This window comes from Aethalodelphis obliquidens, unplaced genomic scaffold (genome assembly GCF_003676395.1).
Source record: "Aethalodelphis obliquidens isolate GAN/ISIS:26980383/991018 unplaced genomic scaffold, ASM367639v1 scaffold32, whole genome shotgun sequence".
NCBI lineage: Eukaryota > Metazoa > Chordata > Mammalia > Artiodactyla > Delphinidae > Aethalodelphis > Aethalodelphis obliquidens.
Window position 1 is genome coordinate 10,125,307 of NW_020837976.1, and position 8,173 is coordinate 10,133,479.

An 8,173-nucleotide genomic window follows, 5' to 3' on the forward strand; every position below is an offset into this window, starting at 1 on the left:
AACTCCTTCTACGAGGCCACCATCACCTTGATACCAAAACCAGACAAGGATGTCACAAAGAAAACTACAGGCCAATATCACTGATGAACATAGATGCAAAAATCCTCAACAAAATACTAGCAAACAGAATCCAACAGCACATTAAAAGGATCATACACCATGATCAAGTGGGGTTTATTCCAGGAATGCAAGGATTCTTCAATATACGCAAATCTATCAATGTGATAAACCATATTAACAAATTGAAGGAGAAAAACCATATGATCATCTCAATAGATGCAGAGAAAGCTTTTGACAAAATTCAACACCCATTTATGATAAAAACCCTGCAGAAAGTAGGCATAGAGGGAACTTTCCTCAACATAATAAAGGCCATATATGACAAGCCCACAGCAAACATCATCCTCAATGGCGAAAAACTGAAAGCATTTCCACTAAGATCAGGAACAAGACAAGGTTGCCCACTCTCACCACTCTTATTCAACATAGTTTTGGAAGTTTTAGCCACAGCAATCAGAGAAGAAAAGGAAATAAAAGGAATCCAAATCGGAAAAGAAGAAGTAAAGCTGTCACTGTTTGCAGATGACATGATCCTATACATAGAGAACCCTAAAGATGCTACCAGAAAACTACTAGAGCTAATCAATGAATTTGGTAAAGTGGCAGGATACAAAATTAATGCACAGAAATCTCTGGCATTCCTATATACTAATGATGAAAAATCTGAAAGTGAAATGAAGAAAACACTCCCATTTACCATTGCAACAAAAAGAATAAAATATCTAGGAATAAACCTACCTAAGGAGACAAAAGATCTGTATGCAGAAAATTATAAGACACTGATGAAAGAAATTAAAGATGATACAAATAGATGGAGACATATACCATGTTCTTGGATTGGAAGAATCAACATTGTGAAAATGACTCTACTACCGAAAGCAATCTATAGATTCAATGCAATCCCTATCAAACTACCACTGGCATTTTTCACAGAACTAGAACAAAAAATTTTGCAATTTGTATGGAAACACAAAAGACCCCGAATAGCCAAAGCAATCTTGAGAACGAAAGAAGGAACTGGAGGAATCAGGCTCCCAGACTTCAGACTATACTACAAAGCTACAGTTATCAAAACGGTATGGTACTGGCACAAAAACAGAAAGATAGATCAATGGAACAGGATAGAAAGCCCAGAGATAAACCCACGCACATATGGTCACCTTATCTTTGACAAAGGAGGCAGAAATGTACCGTGGAGAAAGGACAGCCTATTCAATAAGTGGTGCTGGGAAAACTGGACAGCTACATGTAAAAGTATGAAGTTAGATCACTCCCTAACACCATACACAAAAATAAGCTCAAAATGGATTAAAGACCTAAATGTAAGGCCAGAAACTATCAAACTGTTAGAGGAAAACATAGGCAGAACACTCTATGACATAAATCACAGCAAGATTCTTTCTGACCCACCTCCTAGAGTAATGGAAATAAAAACAAGAGTAAACAAATGGGACCTAATGAAACTTAAAAGCTTTTGCGCAGCAAAGGAAACCATAAAGAAGACCAAAAGACAACCCTCAGAATGGGAGAAAATATTTGCAAATGAAGCAACTGACAAAGGATTGATCTCCAAAATTTATAAGCAGCTCATGCAGCTTAATAACAAAAAAACAAACAACCCAATCCAAAAATGGGCAGAAGACCTAAATAGACATTTCTCCAAAGAAGATATACAGAGTGCCAACAAACACATGAGAGAATGCTCAACATCACTAATCATGAGAGAAATGCAAATCAAAACTACAATGAGATATCATCTCACACCAGTCAGAATGGCTATCATCAAAAAATCTAGAAACAATAAATGCTGGAGAGGGTGTGGAGAAAAGGGAACCCTCTTACACTGTTGGTGGGAATGTAAATTGATACAGCCACTGTGGAGAACAGTATGGAGGTTCCTTAAAAAGCTACAAATAGAACTACCATATGACCCAGCAATCCCACTACTGGGCATATACCCTGAGAAAACCATAATTCAAAAAGAGTCATGTACCAAAATGTTCATTGCAGCTCTATTTACAATAGCCCAGAGATGGAAACAACCTAAGTGTCCATCATCGGATGAATGGATAAAGAAGATGTGGCACATATATACAATGGAATATTACTCAGCCAGAAAAAGAGACGAAATTGAGCTATTTGTAATGAGGTGGATAGACCTAGAGTCTGTCATACAGAGTGAAGTAAGTCAGAAAGAGAGAGACAAATACCGTATGCTAACACATATATATGGAATTTAAAAAAAAAAAATGTCATGAAAAACCTAGGGGTGAAACAGGAATAAAGACACAGACTTACTAGAGAATGGACTTGAGGCTATGGGGAGGGGGAAGTGTAAACGGTGACAAAGCGATAAAGAGGCATGGACATATATACACTACCAAACGTAAGGTAGATAGCTAGTGGGAAGCAGCCGCATAGCACAGGGAGATCAGCTCGGTGCTTTGTGACCGCCTGGAGGGGTGGGATAGGGAGGGTGGGAGGGAGGGAGACGCAAGCGGGAAGAGATATGGGAACATATGTATATGTATAACTGATTCATTTTGTTGTGAAGCTGAAACTAACATACCATTGTAAAGCAATTATACTCCAATAAAGATGTTAAAAAAAAAAAAAAATTTCTTGGCTGTGTTGGGTCTTCATTGCTGTGTGTGGGGCTTTCTCTAGTTGTGGTGAGCGCCGGCTTCTCATTTGCGATGGCTCCTCTTTGTTGCGGAGCATGGGCTCTCGGCGCGCGGGCTTCAGTAGTTGTGGCTCACTGGCTTAGTTGTTCGGCGGCATGTGGGCTCTTCCTGGATCAGGGCTTGAACCCATGTCCCCTGCATTGGCAGGCGGATTCTTAACCACTGTGCCACCAGGGAAGTCCCCAAGGCGGAGTTTTTATAGGCAAAATTTGGGGTGAGGGCTGCAGGTTGTGTGACTCTCTTCTCATTGGCTGGTGGTGAGGTAACAGGGCGGTGCTTCAGGGATCTTGCGCTCAGCCTGAAGTCACCACCCTGCACCTGGTTGGGGGCCATACAGAAGAACTTAAGGTATTGTTATGTATATCCCTTGAGGAGGAACCAGGATCCTGCTTTAATAGCTGCGCTATCGTTTCTTGACTGCCTTTCCTTTGTTTCTGCATTCCCTCGCTCCCCTAATTAGTAACTGAATCTGCCCTTTGGAACACAAGGAAGGTCTCAGAGGCTGAAACCTTTTTCCTACAAACTAGAAACAGGGGACGTAGAAAGGCTTTGTACCCAGGAGGGACCCACAGGGTCCCGCTCGGTTTCAGTTCTCCTAAGAACGTTTAAAGAAGTCTGTTAAAAGCAAGATCCTGGAGTGCTGCTTGGGCTGATGAAACTAGGAATAAAATCCCAGAATGGCATTGTGTGTGCCCCACCAAACAGTGCTGCTGTTCCCTCTCCCTGCCATGTTTAACTCCACCTCCCCACCCCTCCAACCTTGGCCCCTTGACCTTCTGGCTTAAGCCTCTGCCCAGCCTCTTCTGTGATGACATCACTGACCCCTTCCGGGGTCCCTGAGTGCTCTTTCCCAGGCCCCCAATGGACGAAGATGCCAGTTTAAAAAGATTGCATCACAGCAATTGTCCCTCACGTCTCCTCACAAGGTGGCGTCTCCTCCAGGCAGTGGCTAATAGGTGCTCAGTAAATGCTCGTGAAAGGAATTTGTTATTGCTTGTGGTATATTGGGATTTAAAAATAAAGATTACATGGTAATTTGGGAGAGAACCATAATTATGTCTAGACTGTGAAGTAATGTGCAACCCTGCCATGGTTTTAAGGTCTTGGGACACTTGTTATCCTGAAAGGTGTAAAGGATTGTAATCCATTTTCATGAGTCTGTGACAGGAAAACTGGCAGCTCTGGGAAAGGAAGCACATATTTCTACTATTCATCTGTCACAGAAGGAACACGTTGTTCCTAAATGCCAGGTGGAGTTAGTGGTGGTGTTGAAAATGCAGAAGGTGTTAGGGATGGCATCAAATCACAAGAGGCACAATAAGAAGACTGGTTAAAACACATACTTTTAACCAGTCTTCAGGAAGTCAGGACTTCCCTGGTGGCGCTGTGGTTAAGAATCCGTCTGCCAATGCAGGGGACACGGGTTTGAGCCCTGGTCTGAGAAGATCCCACATGCTGCAGAGCAGCTAAGCCTGTGTGCCACAACTACTGAGCCTGCGCTCTAGAGCCCACGCACCACAACTACTGAAGCCTGCTGTACCACAACTACTGAAGCCTGCACGCCTAGAGCCTGTGCTCTGCAACAAGAGAAGCCACTGCGATGAGAAGCCCACGCACTGCAACGAAGAGTAGACCCCACTCGCCGCAACTAGAGGAAGGCTGCGCGCAGCAACGAAGACCCAACGCAGCCAAAGGTAAATAAATAAATAAATTTATAAAAACAAAAACAAACAAAAAAAAACCACATACGTCTAAACAGCCACTAGGTGGCAGCCTAGAACTATGACATTATGGAGAGAACTCTGAAAGACCAGTTGCTTGGAATACGGCCAGAGTGGAGAAGAGAAAGCAGGCATATTGGGCAATTTGAACCAGAAAGGGAGAAAGACCATGATTTGTAGTATTTACTGCACACATCTTTATAATTTTGTTTTTCCTAGAAAAAAGGACAGGCACACACGTATGCACTCACAGCAAATTCTCATCACATATACACTTAACTTTTGTCACTCTCAAGAAGCCCCACAGTGAGTCTGAGGTGTTTCAAGCATGAGTTGGCTGTTTCCTCAGGGGGAGCCTCACCTTCTCTGTAACCCGTATGTAGGGTTTATAGACTATTCAAGCACTCCCTGAGGGTTATTTTATTTTATTTGGTTTTCATCTGACATATTTACTTTTGAACCTAATCCTCTTAATAAATTTTACTCTGCTTATAAAAATATACACAAATATAAATTTATATATGTTCTATATAACATATATTTTATATATTATGAAAACATACTGATAAGTCAGGCAACCAGTGCTTTCCAACATGCCTTGAATACAGTAGGTGCTCAATATATGTTTGCTGAACTGAACTGAAGGGAAACAGAGATAAAATGTCCAGGAAAAGGAAGGGGCAGACTTAGCAGTAGAGCTGCTAGATTCAACACAGTGTAGACAGTCATAGTGTAGAGGGTCATGCACTATTCCACACGGTGCAGAGGGTCCTAGAGGGACGCAGTGTAGACGTGCAGAAGGCAACAAGGGGGGAAGAGAATGCCTACTTTGCTTCCTTTTATCAGAGTAAACCTGCTGCATCTAGGGATCTATGAAACTCAGCGTTCACCCCTTAGTTTTTTTTTGTTTGTTTGTTTTTTTTTTTTGTGGTATGCGGGCCTCCCACTGCCGTGGCCTCTCCCGCTGCGGAGCACAGGATCCGGACGCGCAGGCCCAGCGGCCATGGCCCACGGGCCCAGCCGCTCCGCGGCACGCGGGATCCTCCCGGACCGGGGCACGAACCCGCGTCCCCCGCATCGGCAGGTGGACTCCCAACCACTGCGCCACCAGGGAAGCCCCACCCCTTAGTTTTGATCCAAACTGTCATCATGTCCACATGTCCTTCTAATGATTTAAACACCAGTTCCTCTAATACAGTTGTGATTCTTTAGGAAAAATAAGAGTATTGTGAAGGTGATTGATAGAAGGCAAAGTTTATGAGGGCAAACATGCTGTTTGAACTCTCATATTTCCAGTTCCTTACACAGAGTAGGTATTTAATAAAAATTGATTATACTCCAACCTGCCTGAAAAGAAGTCCAAAAACTATTCACTGAACCATGTGAATGTAGGGGATTACTGAAGTAATGGAAATGTTATTTATAGTGAACCATGTGTACACCATTTTAAACATAGCTTTTATGTATCTAACAAATGGAAATCACATGTAGCAAAATCAGACTCACACTAGGCTACAAACTATGGATATAGGGCAAAGGGTACTATATCATCCTGACTTCAAGGAACTTATAACTTAGAGGGAAAAGACAATATGTCCATAAAAACATCTCCGACGAAGTATGGTAAAATAAATTCCGTCGAATCTCACAGGAGGGAGAGATCACTTTATTGACATCAAGGAAGAGGAGACTAACATTGACTTGGACTTTGGAAGGTGCATCATACCTAGATCATAATAAGACGGGCAGAGTGCCAGGAACACACTCAGCAAGATGTGTTTAGGAGAAGGTGAGGAGAGCAGGATGGACAGAGCAGAAGTTCATGGAGGGTGTGGTGGGAGATAAGACAAGACTCCGATGGGGCAGAGCATGAGGAGCCAGGCTTCAAGGGTCTGTTCTTGTGTACCCAGGGGCACGCAAGCTCTTTGAGGAGGGTAATGACTGGTAGAGGCTGAACTTTTGAAAGATTACACAGTGAATATTGGTTTGGTTATAATGAGAGATGTAGATGGTGCTTTACTTTGTTTTTTAAAAAAATTATCCAAATACTATAAAATACAATCCGTAGCTACTATGCATATATAAATGTTCAAACATTACAGCCAACAGATTTATCACACAATTACAATTGGATGACAAAATACATTTTTGTATTTGTATTGGGGCCAAGATCAACAGAGTCCAAGCTTTAGTTGATTGAAGTCAGGAGGGTCAGTTACCTTGGGTTCCAGTTGTTGTGATGGTTGAGGGCCCAAAGGGGGTTTCAATTCAGCAAAACAGCTCAAGAAAGTGCTTCAGGCTAATCTTTACCCCTGAAACAGAACTGGGAGTCTTTACAACTGCTTTATTTTCTTTGCTATTGTGATTTCTCTTGCCTGATAACAGTTTGTTCTTTTGTTCCCTAAGGTCATTACAAGGACCTGTTCAAGGGTAAGCATTGTGGCCGGGCTGAGATCACAAAATGGCTTAGGCCAAAATGGCTTTTCTTATGTCAAGAAAGCCATGCATGCTTCTCTTTCTCCAGGGAACCCCCTACCCTATCTGCTTACCAAATGGCTCAGGCGTGAGTATGAGAGAAAGCAGGAGATCCAGAAAACTGGTATCCTGGTTGATGTGCCCTGGGAGAAGGAGGAGCCATTCGCTGTGATGAGCTTGCAGGAGATGTAGTTGCCCTGAGGGGGACAAAGTGAGTTGAGTTCTAGATCTGTTGATTTTGAGAGATGTCCAGTAGAAGCAGGATTTTAAATGTGAATCAAGGATAGGAGGTCAGGGCTTCCCTGGTGGCGCAGTGGTTGAGAGTCCGCCTGCCGATGCAGGGGACGGGACACGGGTTCGTGCCCCGGTCCGGGAAGATCCCACATGCCGCAGAGCGGCTGGGCCCGTGAACCATGGCCGCTGAGCCTGCGCGTCCGGAGCCTGTGCTCCACAACAGGAGAGGCCACGACAGTGAGAGGCCCGCGTAACACCAAAAAAAAAAAAAAAAGGATAGGAGGTCAGTTTCAGTATCACGAGAGCAGATTAGATCACCCAGACTAACCTGTAATAGTATTTAATATTTAACATTTATTACACACCTCCTATGTGTTATGCATTAACTTATTTAATTCTCCCAACAAATTATTCAATTGATACTTTTATCCCATTTATATAGAAATGAGAGATTAGCAATAATAATAAGAGAATTTCTACAACCTCTTCCTCACCCCCATCTACCCACCTGCTTCAGGTACTCAATCTACTCACCTCACATTCTTGGTCTGCTGTGGATGAAGTTCACCATTTGTGTACCAGATCTCATCCTCTCACCTACTAAATGACATCGTTCCAGCAATTGTCCACTCTCTCTGTCCATCATAAAATTTTCCCTCTCTACTGGCTCATGCTTAAAGTGTTACGAATGCACTATTACTTCTGGTTCAGATAAAACCCAAACCCAAACTCTCTTGACCCCATTCTGCCTCTAGCTCATGTCCCATTTTTGTTCTACTTCTTACACCTCAAAAGAGTTGTCTGTATTCGTTGTCACTAACTTCTCTATTACATTCTTACTTGACTTACTCCAGAATGGCTATTATTGCTTCAAGTCTCCCAAAACTGTATGTAACAAGGTGGCCAAAGGTAACATTTTGCTAAGTCCGATGATGAGCCCTCAGTTCTCATCATGTTTGACCTACCTGCAGCGTCTGACTCAATTGATCACCCGCTCCA